The sequence below is a fragment of the Bombus terrestris genome, chromosome 13 (genome assembly GCF_910591885.1).
Source record: "Bombus terrestris chromosome 13, iyBomTerr1.2, whole genome shotgun sequence".
Taxonomy (NCBI): domain Eukaryota; kingdom Metazoa; phylum Arthropoda; class Insecta; order Hymenoptera; family Apidae; genus Bombus; species Bombus terrestris.
The window spans coordinates 12,882,982-12,895,336 of record NC_063281.1 but is presented as its reverse complement, the minus strand read 5'-3'; positions in this window follow the sequence as shown (position 1 = coordinate 12,895,336).

The following is a 12,355-nucleotide window of genomic DNA, read 5'->3' as shown; positions in this document are numbered from 1 at the left end:
GAATTAAAAAATTCAATGAATAAGCTGCTCCTTTTGGTGCGTCCTATCCGTGCCAAGGCTCCATTACGCGAGGCCTAATAGAAACGCTTAACATTCTTGTCGGATATTAAGATATCCGGGCAATGAAGTCTCCCATTATCCGTCATACGATGGCGCCTAATATTACGGTACGCGGTTCATCGAAGCTTCGTTTCTCTTTCCTTTTCTTCTTTCGACCAACGTGTCGAACATTTTTCGTACACTGCGCTAACCGATAGTGAATGTGCGTCGTCTCTCTGGTAGTCACCGCGCCGATCTCGTTCGGTTCAGTTCAACAAAAGGAGAGACAGGGGTGGCGGTGTGTTGTATATGTATGGTGGCCAGTGAACAAGAGGGGCAGGTGGAAGGTTGTGCAACCTGTTGCTTCGTTGCTGGGACGAGAGAAACGAACGGTAGGATGAGAGTCGTTCAGGTTTGGTTGCGGATCGGCATGAGACGGCACACACCGGAGAAACATTCTGCCCTTGGGTATAGCAATCACAATGGGGCGAGTCTCCTTCTCCTCGTGCTCTTTCTCTCGGTGATGTACGCTCTCGTTGCTCCTTCGTTGTTTGGTTCTTCTCCTGGTCTCTTCTTCTTCTTCTTCTTCGTTCACTTCTCTTCTTCTTCTTCTTCCTCCTCTTCCTTTGGTTCGTTGTCGTCTTCTTCTTCTTCGTCTTGTTCTTCCTGCTGGCCTGATGCGGTTCTTTTTCTCCGGCCACCTCTCCACCTCCTTCTCTTCTTGGACGTCGCGCCCTCGGGACACGATCCCGATCTGACGCGATTTGCATAATTCCAGTATCCCCGCCCAGCCGTTCAGCTGCTCAATTATTAGCTGGAATTTAAGACGTGTTTAAGAAAATAGCTGGACCCGGCTGCTTTTTGCTTCTGCCGATTCGAGTGGCTTCTTTGCTCGCGGTCTCTCCACCTCCTCCTCCATCGGTAGAAAGTTTGTTCACGCTGAAAAGTGAATCCGCTCGTTTCTTTCCTATATATTCATATTCAGCCGTTCGTATTCTTTCTGCTTTCAGGCACGGTAAATAAAGAAGTCTTCATCTTTGGGATGACACGAGCAGTAAAAAGGGATACGTACGAGTGTACTTTTATCCAAAAACGATACGCAACATCCGTATTTAACTATTTTTCATGAATTTTCGCATCTTTCGTAGTATAGTATCGCGATTCAAACTCTAAGTCGCTCTGATCCATAAAATTGTTTGAAAAAAATATAAGTTATGCGTTTATTCCTCGCATTGTTATATTCCAATTGTCGTACGATTCGTTGCATATGAGCCGAGGGAGAAAGAGTCGGTGCAGGAGTTCGACATTCCTCGAGTTTTACGAGTTCTGGCTAGATCGAACGATACGTGGTTAGCCAGAAGGATAAGTGCTTGTCAGGGCGTTGAATCATTATTAGGTTGAAACAACACTAGCCGTCAGCAGTGAAACGAGCGATACTCGTACACTGTTATCACAGAACACGGTTTTATCAGTGCTGCGATATGGTAACGAGGTCTGTACCTACGGATGTCTGTTGTGGTTTTTGCGCTCCACATCTCGAGGTTTCTTGCCGGTTCTTGATTAAAATGTTTACGCTCCGTTGCCTCGCGACAATTGTACTTTCCGCGAGCAATCGACTACGTCGAAAAATTCACAAATACATAATATGTAACTGAAATACTTTATTCTATGTAGCGGACCTAAGAATGTTTTCAATTTACACAGGTAATAATCGTTCCTTGTTTTCTCGATGCTCGACGTTTTCTCGGCGCTACTTCTTACATGTACCCTTTATTTTTAAAGACGCTAACGACTAATGTCTTATGAAATTTCGCCGATAACATCGATTCGGTTGTGCGCAAGAGCAGAGCATATATAATAAATGGTTTTACGAGTAACTATAGCGGCCTATCGTGACCAGAAACGTAACGTCCCTGGACACCCTTTCCTCCCAGCACGGATGTACAACATCAGTCTCGCGTGCTCACCAATTTCGTTGATTAAAGCGCGCCTTCATCGGTGATATCCTCCATTAATCTCGCATCGGGTCGAGCGCATCGCGGATCGCATTCCCCGATGCGCGATGTGTGTCTCTGGCGATCGAGAAGAATCGGATGCAACGTGTTAGGGCGTATTCTCACTGGTCGGTCAACTACGAAGCGTAGACGCGCACTTTGCTAATATCCTGATCCATCCTGCCATCGTTATAATTTATTTTATCGACGCCCATTTGTACCAACGCATGATTTTCAAGTTTGCGCGTGAAGACCCCATCGCGTCTTCGTCACAGTCTCATTACCAAACTTGAGATTGTCCCACCGATAATTTTCACGTAACGCGTAGCAACGTGACTCGTCGTTATCCTTCTTTGCACGGCCACCATATTCAATCCAAAACGAAAGAAGAATTGCATTACTTTGAAAAATATCACGAAGAAATCCCATCGTATTTAGGTTAAAATCGTTCATTTCATCGAAAAAGTATCGGAAGCAATCGGTGGAAGACTCGGACGATAGTAAAAAGTAGGATACCGGTGGAAACGCACCCTTATGTCGGAGACGATGCAAGAAGCAGGGCGAGGCGCACCGTATCGCATCTGCGTGCTCTCTTTAAAGGCGTTGGGCGTTCACCCCGACCTCGCCAGCCCGGTGCAACTGGTTCAAATGCATATTGCCTAGCGCAGAGGTGCACTACTGGTAGCGCTCTCTCTTCCTCTCTCTCTCCCTCTCTCCCTCTCCCTCTTACTCTCTCACTCGGCTTAATGGAGCTTGCAATTCTGGACCACGCTCTGGCAAGCTGCTCGCGTATTTTGACATTTACTACTGGCTCGTCGTTGGTGATTTTGCATAGACGACTAGCCGACTGCAAATCGAATCACGGGGCTGGCAGAGCGTGGCGAGAGCTTCCACGCGCGCCGCTCGATCGCCGATCGATAATTGGTTCGCGCGCAACACGTGCCGCGTTATAAATCCAACCAGCCATCCTTTATGACGAAACTTTAATTGACAGTGGACGCTTTGTGGTTTAATTAGAGATTGGTGTAACGGTGACAAATGAGAGGAATCGATGATAAAATGTAGGAAACGTAATGGTTGTTTAAAGGCTTGAGCAAATAATGACGGCGTAAAAGGATAATTAGACATCGCGGCGTAGTTTAACTTTATGAAGATTTTAGTGCTGGTAATTCTGATTGAAAGATTAACGAGGAATTACTTAACGAAACGTTTCTAGATACATTGGTCTAGTATATTCTTTTTGGAAAAAAGTATCTATCACAGAGGTGTCTCTTATTCTCTATTTTACATTTTTCAACGAACCGCTATCACGAAATAATCAACGAAATCTCTTGCTTCCGTCGAATTACGCATTTACGTGGTAATCGAAATTGGAACGCAGATTTTCGAACAAAGGGCTTTGTCTTTGGTTGGCATAAATTTCTTTCCTAACGTAGATACTAGACCGACACAGACCGCGCAACGAACATATGGTACTTTTCTGATTGCACCGCCGCTATAATTTCTTAGTTTACCCCCTTACGCTAATGGATGCAAAAGGATAATGCCCGGGTAGCACCGCTTCTGTAGATTATCGCATAACAGAAGCAAGAAAGGGACGGATGACCATTAATGGTACAGTACCTTCGATAGGATGCTTTTGTTTTATCGATACAATTGCACGGCGCGACCGCGGTAAAACAACTACGATCTGTAATGGATACCCTCGAACACATGTGCTGGTCATTGATGAGGACGATAAAGTCGATACCGATTCTGGAACGAGCGTGGGCGATCTTTCAAACGCGATAAATGCGTTGCTCCGTTTCAATGCCGACGATACTCGCTACAATGAAGTTTTTCAAGGCGGAATGAATTGCTCTCCACGAAGAATATCATTATGAATAAGTTACGCGATCGGTTATAGCTTGATTTTGTAGAGGCAGCCCGACGCAAACTAATGCCAGCTTTTCAGTTTTCGACTTTTTTCATTTTCAGTCGACTCGTTTATTCTGATCCCTTTACTTTACAAATTTTATCAGATTCGCCAGTTTTCTCAATTTTTCAATTTTCGATCGTTCTTAGATAAGAAAAATAAGCAGCGACGAGCGTTCGAATCTAAACTTCGGCACGATTCGTGGTTTCGCGAGACTGTGTGATTCGAATAGGATTCGGAATTTAAAACTCTCGAATGTCTTGATAACGTTGGAAATCTTGAAATTCTAATCACGAGCCGTGAAAGTTTCTGACAGATACTGAAAGCTCGGCGAGTATTTGACATTTGACAAGCTTTTTAATGGTTTCTGCTCAAACAGTATCACAGATATCTTTCTCGAAAGAGATACGGAAACTATACAAAAATTTCGACGATTCTAATCGTTTACGTTACGTTTTGAGATAAAAATGTCGTATAAATGTGCCGCGCGTGGTTCGACGAGCTTGCTAATCAACGAAAAATCGGTTGTTACATCGGATCGAACCCGTGTTCGCGATTCGCCATTAAAGTGGTCGACCGAATCGAGGTACTGGTCGCGCGAGCACTCGCGTGTAGCAGCGCACAGAGGCATAAGCGGCGGCGCATGCCTGGAGCAACGTCGTTGGTCGGTTTTTCTGGTTCGCGAGGGCCAGAAAGAAGTTGGCCGCAATTAACGGCTCCGTAAATTTACATACGTCGGCGATCGGCGGGGATAAATGGCCAGAAGTCGTCCTACGCCGCGGAACCAGCCGAAGCCGCGGATAAGTAATCGCGTAAATCTCCGACAAGCAAAAAACGCTGGATGTTCGTTCCCAGAAGAAGCGATTTCGTAATTTTCATTCGGAAATTGATTTCGCGATCTATCTTCGGGCCTCCAGAAAATTATCGTTAGTCTTTCCACAGAAACAATTTCTTAAGAAGCGAGTACCTTTTCTGGATCGTGCGTGTCTTTTTGGAGTCTCTGGAACCTTTCAAGACGTTCACAAACAGCTTGCTAAACGTAGAATGATTACAGACTTTTGTTCGATTCGAAGGAGTTAGCTGGTAGACACTACGTTGATATTTCATTATGTCAGTGATATTACGTTATCGTGTAATATCTTTTAAGACGTTTTGTAAGATTCGATAAGGAAGTTTCCGTATTGCGAAGCTACTGGTACTTTTTTTTATCAGACGTTACAACGAACTGTTATCGAGAAAACAGTGATTCAACGATACAAATATTACAAATTGTCGCGATAGCTGTTAGTTATATACAAGTAGTATTACGTGAATTTAATAGTTGATCGCGAATTCTTCCGTTCATCTTGATCTTTATAGCTTGACATACAAAAATTAGAGTTTGAGAAACAAAATTTAAAGATTTCCCATCACCGAGTTACTGACGAAGAACGGTGCGCAGATCGACTTCGATTCCAAACGTTCCATTGATCGTCTCTCCATTAACAAGTTGCTCAAATAAATTCCTGGATGGTAATTAAAGCTGGAACCGGTGGATTTCTTGCAGGGAAGCGGATGGCCGCGTCGCGTCGCCACCGAAAGCAGATCAATCACACGCGCCGCACGAATCGATCTTTTTTTTCCTCTGTCCGTAAAGACGCATCGTCCAGGTCCGAGAGAACGGTTGAACGGATGCAAACGAGGATTCGTCTCGCCTCGACTTGCCAATTGGATTCACCGATTCCTTTTCGCTAATGAAGGAATCGTCGGTTCGACTTTGTAATTAACCCGCCACGGGCACAACGACCACGTCAATGAAAGTCTCGTTACAGATATATACATATATATATGTATATATACAGAGCCGGAGAGAGGTTGTTCGAGGTTAGTGCATCTTCCTCGTTCTCCGTGTCTCTGTCTCCTTCTCATTCTCATTCTCCCGTTTCCTTCCTCGTCCCCTGCTCCTCGTCGCGGATCGTGGCTCTCGGCACAGCCACGTCGCAGAAAGTAATTACAATAATGAATGTTTATTTTCGCAATCAGCTGAACCGCGGTAGGTAGACTTCTACCATTCCGTAAGCGAACCTCTTGACTCTCTTTCTCAACCCCTGCGGCAAGGTGGTCCCTTACTCTTCGTCGGAGGCATCGACGTGACTACTTCGAGACGCTGATCGGACTCTGGTGCATCAGCCTCTTCTCCGCCCGATTCTGTTTCGCCCGATCGACCACGTTGACAGATATTCGAGAAGCGTCGCTCTGACAAAGAAATCGTGGGATGGTCCAGATCGGCTGTCACGAATGAACAAGTTTCGAGCCTTTTTTTGTCGATTTGTTTCTCGAGTTCGTTTGAATCGCGACCTTAAATCAATTGGTAAATGAGACGGAAGTACGACGAACATTAAAGAAACTGACTGGTCTTCTTGCGGATTAGGCTTTTGAAGTTGCTTGGTGCAGTTTTCTTCCGCTCGTTTCTTCCCTTTGATTAAACGTAGTCGGAAGTAGAACGTTTACAACAATTTATATTTTAACAAAGATTCTCGGAAAGTAAATCCTTCACGATGTAGCGTTTTCTACATCTCGCAGGCTTAGCTTTGATCAGCTACCATTGCACTCGAGCACAAACGTAAATGTCCGATCGTAGAAGGTCGAAAGCAACGAGTTTATTATTAGTTTTTACTTATGTAAAACGGGATCCTTGGTTTTTGTACGCGATTCTGTTTTATTGTAGTATTACCCATCTGGTAGAGATGCAACGGAGAGCAGAACAAATTGAATATGTATTCACGTGATTCATGGTCTGGAACGTTGCGATAACGTATCACAGCTTGCCCGTCGTAGTAGGTCATTAATAACTTATTGCATTCGGCGAAATAAGCGAGGGATCATGTTTCTGGTCAGTTTTGAAAAATGAAAATGATACATCAGAAACGAAAGAGTTACAGTGAACGAAAAAAAAAAAAAGAAAAAACAAAATTATATTCATCGACTGTCTAATTTATGAATTATTCAATTCGAATTGAATATTAAGAACGTGAATATTGAAAATTTCTCGGGTCTTCGACAAATCGGTTTACCGTTCATCACGCTATCGCTTCTGCTACTTTATACGTTTCTAGCGAATAATTTTACACGGTTTGGATGTGAATGTTTTCTATTCTTTTATGTAACCCGTAATATTTTTCTGTCGTCCTTAAAATCTTCTTATATCTCTTTACGTCACACTTTTAATGGTATTTTGTAAAAGGTTAATGTTCACATTGATATTCAATTTCCATATTAAACTACAACTTCGATTCGCATTTACTATTCACACTTACATATTCATATTTACGACATAAGAAGCTATTTCGTTCCTCGATTTATCGCAGTTCACCTTAAGTGAATTGTTCGTAATACGAATTCGGTTTATGATACGGCGCCGGTTCTTCGCTATTTTTACGATGCAGAGTTCCTACGCTTTTTTTATCTCAGTACGTTCCAAATTCCAAAGATTCTATATGCTAATTGAGAACTAAAAGTCTTGGGATCGTTCGAAGGGAGCGGCGATTTTCCAAGTAAATTTTCTTCCCTCGGTGGTTCCTGCATTCTAGATGATTCTCGACAGTTTCACGAATCCTAGCGATAGATTTGACGATTCCGCGAGTACTACGAATCGACCGATTACACCTCCGAATCCATCGAAATATCGTTTATCGCTCGATCGACGTCAAAATCTCCACGCCGAAAAGTCAGATTGTAAAATTTTCAAACGTCCATCGCAAATTCTCATACCCTCTGTTCTACGCTATCTCCCATTCACCCTTGTCAGTGTACTCACGATACGGCATATCTTACTCGTCATCGCAGGCCAAATCACGCTGGAAGACGGGAGGATCCTCGAAAGGTCCTTAGCGCGAGTGCGTCGACCTGCTTCTCGACGTTCTTCTCCGCGAGTATAATCAAGATCGACGGTCTCTGCAATTAAAAAGAGAGGCATCGACGGCTCGGTGAACCGTACTCTTAAATCGTTGTTTAGCGGAGCGACACGAAGACGAGAAGGAGAAGAAGAGCTGGCAGAGTGTGTCCCGCGAGAGGGAAAGAAAAAGAGCGAGCTGTCCGGATCGCACGGATAAACCGTCTGGCGTGCACAGTGCCGTGAATTAATTATCACCCGTGGGCCTCGTGTTCGTACTTTTAATCGGTCTGCCGGGGCCCCGACCTCTCGGCCCACCTCGTGCCTCGTTTCCACCTATAAAATGTTCTCCGTGCGGCAGTATTTCACGCCAGCCCACGCGCGCCCTTACGCCACCAGAAGAAGTCGAGGACAGGGGCCCCTCTCGGACGGATCTCCGAGCAAGAGGACTTCTTCTCTCTTCTCGTCTCGTCTCTCGACTGTCTCCGTGGCTCTCGTGTCTTCTTAGCGTCGCAGGTGCACGCCAAGGGCTCACCTTTGCGCCGAATGTTCGCAATATTGTACGGTTATGCGCGGTCTTAACGCGCCAACGTGCTTGTCCGTGGCTCGTGTCGCGTTTATATGCCAGTCAGCATATAGTTGCTCGTTCAGACTGAACGAGCCTGCTCGAGATAATCGACGATGTATCTGGGGAAACACGCGTGTACCGCGTGGCTCCCCAGCGGTGGTTGGTAATCATCGGGGAGGGTATTGCGTTTAATGATGTATACTCGTGCGAAAGTTGAGAAAGTTTAAGAATCGCTCCTGCTGGCTAGCGTGATTCGCAGTCAAATTGATAAACTTTGAATCTTTTGAATTAGTTTGTAATTTTGATATTCTCCAAGCGTAGAATGTCGAGTTCGCAACTGCGAATAACTGGTTTTATCGATTAATATGTTTTCCTGCTTCCTGTGTTCTTTGCCATCATACGGGACGCGCTATGATGCAAGGTAGGAACGATATCAGCTGTATGGAAGTTCATGCACGAATATTTATTCGAACGATGGGCAATCATTAATTTCTGCGTGTTATTTTCCCTTGTGTTAGGCTTGCGCATGGATTTCAGAGTGATCGTATTATAGAAAATCGCGTTCATATTTCATGTCACCACTTCGGTTTCGTTGGAAACGTCGCTGATAAATGGAAGTCATTTGTCATTTCAGATCGATCCCTTAATTGATGAGCCACTCTTGGTCACGAGGTCTGCTACTCGTAAATATACGATGACGGTTAATTAGGTACTGTGAATACGCGCTGATTACCGTCCACAAGTTACCTAGTCGTTTTATTTCGCAAAGTGTCCACTGATGGATGCAAAGAATTCCTCGGGTATTTTACTTCGTCACGGCTCGCGTATACTTAGATTTGTTTCCAAAGTCCAGTTTCAACAAGAACATAATTCTTACATTTATATTTATCAAAAGTTAAAAGACCAAACATCGCTCGCAAGATAAACAACAACTTGCGCGAATAACGGGTAATTTACTATGATTAAAAGTAAAGATACTGTTGGAATTGAGCTTTTAAAACTACGTTATCTATGTAATAATCTACGATTGGAAAATCGAAAGTTTATTTGTAACGGTTCGCTCGAAGTTTTTACCACGGGCATCAGGTCGTTCTGGTAAAACGGATTTCTTTCTAATAGCCAGTTACTGCCACCACGGGATAAACGGGAACAACATTAGCCCTGATCGCTTCGACATGACTGAGAAAATCGAGCGCGATTACGTGCAATCCGTTGCTGATCTACTTGAAACCGAATGCGGTAACAAATTGATAGGAAATTCCCTTTATGGCTAATGGTGGTACAAGGTAAAAGCTCGCTCTCTCTTTTTTACCCCGGCAAATGGGTATGATCGAGTATCATGTTCCTTTCTATCGATGTAGTTCCAGGCAAACGGATATAGATTCCTTTTTAGGCGACGATTCCATGAGAATTGTAAAGAAGAAGAGCCGATCGAATCGTCGAACTGCATTCTAGAAATTCTGATCTCAATTTTTTTCTTCTTATTTCACGGAAATGGAAACCTTATGAAAATCGCTTCTAATTTAACACTCCGTGTATATTCTCGCGAATAACAACGCGTGTAATAATTTTTTCCAGTAATTTCACAGCGAATTCTCTGCATAGAATCCCTTTCGAATCAGCTTCTTTGAAAGTGGCTGAATTCTCGTTTCCTACAGCATTGCCGCCCACGATCTGTCCGCGTTGCCAATTGGCATTCCCCCGTTGATATTCGATCGAAAGTGTGTCGAACCAAAAGTGACACTTGGAGAGTCACGCGAGAAAAATCGGCCGGTGGAGGCTCTCATCTAGCACGTGCGTTCTTTCGACGCGAGGGATCGTCGAGAATGCAGTTGTACCGGTCTGTACTCGTGATCTACGTTGATTTCTGTGCTTCAGTATGAGCAACACGCGCCGATATCATTGCTCATAGCAGCCGAGTAATCGTGAAGTCGTTGGTATCGAAAAATCCCCTATTTTATTGATAATATTCTTCCGTACAGAGGAGAGCTTGTCGGTAAATACGATGGTTTTTACCACGAACCGGACCGTTTACGCGATTTACGCGCCGCCGACCGCACTTTGTATTCCGCTATTAGTTTTTACGCACCTTGATAAGATTATCGGTTGGGCTACGGTGCAACTACCCGCTCGAACGAATATCCTGTTTCCTCGGCACGGTCGATGCTAAATATTTGCGATGCAGTTTCTTCGATGCTTTGTACAGATATCGGTTAGTGCCGTTGTGCCGTGTCATTCGTCTTCCGCTGCTAACGATTATTTTCAATGGAGATTTTTTTGCGACCGTTTTATCGGACTTGACGCTCGTAAAGGATCGCGATTTGCGACTTGAAACTGCAACGTATTTCCACCTCGAGTTGTTCTTTCAATGTGCTTTAACGTTGATATTGTGTTTGATCATCCGATGGTTTAGACATCGTTACGTGCCTACGTGCCAGATGCTTAATTGTTAAATTAAAGTATTACGTGTACGTTACGCGTTCTTAATTTATATCGGTGTAACGATCGAACAAAGTTTAACGTTTTGAATAAAAATGAAACTTGCGATACTTTGGTATTCAACCGATCGAAAAATCCTTCGACCAGAAAAATATTCACCGCTCGAAACAATAAACCTAGAACAAGATCTACATACTCGCGTGCAATTCAACTAAATCCCACACCAACGCAACACCGGTTATACGCTGGCTACGCAATCGTTCGATTGCACCAGGCAGACACTCGAAATATCGTAGAGCACGTTATATAGTCCTCGACTAATCGTGCTCTCGGTAAATCAACGCGAGTCGAAGATAAACGTATGTCCGCATTGTCTCCCAGCCACACGTTCGCGTCTCCGCTAGTGCTACCAACCGATCGAGCATATTATTCTCTTAGTTGGTACACCTGCGGGCATTCGAAACGCGTACACGTACGAGAGCTGTCTGTGGATTCACGCGATACCGATTTCATGTACGCCGGCAATCGTATAGATCGTGGCAATTAATCTAGCCCGCGAACGAGCCGCTCGAGTTTCACGAGGGGAAATTTACATTGGCCTGCTCGCGTGAACCTCTCTCCTCTTAACCGATCCGCGCCGCTTTCAACCGCCCAAGATTGGAAAAAATCGATAAGCGGATCGGCTATTGTAATTAGCCGGAATGATACGTTGCTCCAGGATTTATATTGGATTTTACGGGATCGGCAATTAGTCCTATATAGGATGATACGTCGGCTCTCCCACGGTTCGAGAGATTGCGCGAGGAAACACGCGCTATTGCGCTTCGTTTATTCCGCATCGAGCGTTTGGAAAGACGCTGAGTCTTTATCGATGTTGGACGAAAAAAATAAGTTTTAGTAGCTTACGATAAAGATCGTTATTTTAATATTTATAAGGTTTAAAATTATGTATATCGTAGATTGCCATTTTAGAAGTTGGAAATCCCCAGTCGAATATTCCAACATCGTCCGCCTAATAACCGAGTGGATTACATTTGCGTCGAGTCGTAAACCGTATAATTCCCGAAGCACCGAAGTCACATCGGATCAGCCCACGTCTGAATCCGTCAGATGGCCGCGCACTGAGCTTAATTAATCGAAACGGTTAGAATTAAATTGGCTCGTGATACCATTAAATTGGCGAAATATTGCCAGTTAGTCGTATTAGCTGAATATCTGATGCTAGGCCGGCAGCATAATTTGTCTAGACGATACGTATAAACTCTCGGACATTAATTCTCTCTCTATGCAACTTCTCCTCTGTTCGTGACCTTTGATTTTAAAGCTGGCTACGTGCACATGTGCTTTTAAGACCGAGATTCAGATCGCCGCTAGATACGCCGGTGGGTGGTCACGTTTGCTATCTAATTAATTGAAATGTTCGGTAGCCAGAGTCGTTACGCTGTGATCGAACGCAACTCGTAGCGCATAGAACCAGAGGAAACGTTTCTCCCTTCTGGTATATTAATTAGGCAGCTACCTGTATGCGG